This window comes from Octopus bimaculoides, chromosome 27, assembly GCF_001194135.2.
Source record: "Octopus bimaculoides isolate UCB-OBI-ISO-001 chromosome 27, ASM119413v2, whole genome shotgun sequence".
In the NCBI taxonomy this organism is placed as follows: Eukaryota; Metazoa; Mollusca; class Cephalopoda; order Octopoda; family Octopodidae; genus Octopus; species Octopus bimaculoides.
In genome coordinates, this window is record NC_069007.1 from 22371857 (window position 1) to 22373532 (window position 1676).

Consider the following 1676-nt stretch of genomic DNA (forward strand, 5'->3'; position numbering starts at 1 on the left):
CCCAAAATGGTCTGAAGTATACCGTTAGGTACGTTTGCAAATCCTGATGCCAGATTCCAACACATTCATATTTAGCCCATTACCTCCAGTGGAAGGTAATATTTGTTTGTTAACAGGCATAGATCGTTTTTCGCGAATGGCCAGAAGCTTATCCAATCAAAGACATATCTGCAGTAACTATAGCAAGAACTTTATTTACCAATTGGATGTCTAGATTCGGCGGCATACCCAACACCTTGACGACAGATCGTGGAAGACAATTTGAGTCTAGACTTTTCGCAGAATTCAACAAATTGTTGGGAATTCATAGAATTTGTACAACTTCCTATCATCCACAATCTAACGGCAAGATAAAAAGGTTTCGGAGGCAGTTGAAGTCTTCATTAAAAACTTGTTCTGATTCTAACAGTTGGTTAGAAGCTTTAACCAGTGACATTGTTAAGAATCAGGAATGCTGCTAAAGAAAGTTTGCTGAACATTTGTAGGGAACAACATGAACTCTTCCTGGTCAAATGTTTGAAAAAACCAATTCTTTTAATGAAGATATTAACAATTATGTAACCCGGCCCAAGAGATTTCTGTCTGATGTTCCTTCTTTTTACAAGTAAATTACAAAATATTAAAAGTTTCGTTCCTTCTGAAATTTTATTCACAGCAGCACAAGGACGTGGTTGTTCAACTCACAGGTCGGCCCTGAACGAGCAGACCCGATCTATGATCAACGCTCTTCCAGACATGACCAATCAGTTGATTTTATTATATATATTTTTTTTTTATTCCTTTCATTTTGCAACTACGTTATCCAACGTAGCCTTCCATTTTTAAGGTAGTAAGATGTAATTTGAAGGGATATTTGGCTTCTATTTCTAGCCGGTTGAACGAACGAACCCCCTTATTGGTTTGTTATGGAATTGTTGTTTAGCCCCAGGTTACCCCTAATTAAACAAACCTATGATCAAAGACGCTCCAGCCGTGACCTTTCCATCTTGCTTTCAGAGACGACATTAACATGGAATGTCCTTCATTTTTCAAGGCGACAGGTTATAATTTGAGAGCGATTTGACTGTTATTTCTAACAGATCGAACGACCTCGTAAAGGCTCTTTCGTTCACTTGTGAGAGCGATGGCAGTTGTTATTATTGTTATTTAACTCCAGGTCAGACCTGGTCGAGATGACCCATGATCAAAGATTCCAGCTGTGACCATCCCTTTTTTTCCTATGAGCAGGGTCCTTTTTACTGATTTTGCAGCGGTGACCGGGGAGTTTCCTTCTATAATGATGCAGAATTGAGAGTTTGGTTGGATCAATTTTTTGAGTCGAAATCGGGTGATTTCTAACAACGATCTATTGAAAATCTTGTTGAACATTGGGAAGAAGTTGTAAACAACAAGGGTGAATACATTGTTGATTAATTAGTTGTTATTTTTTTTTATTAAACCTTTAAAAAAATTTTTAATTAAAAAAAAAAAAAAGTGGGAACTTAGTTGCCAACCCAATAAATACACTGGAGCTTTGAAAGTTTAGTCAATTAAAGATAAAAAAACTATGACTTTGGATATGCATGGTATAAAGGAAATTATCAGTTTAGACAGAGTTTAAAGAAAAAAGCTTATTTCGACCGAACAATTCACAAAACATGGAACAGTTGAGACAAAGATGCAGAAATCAATTTGAA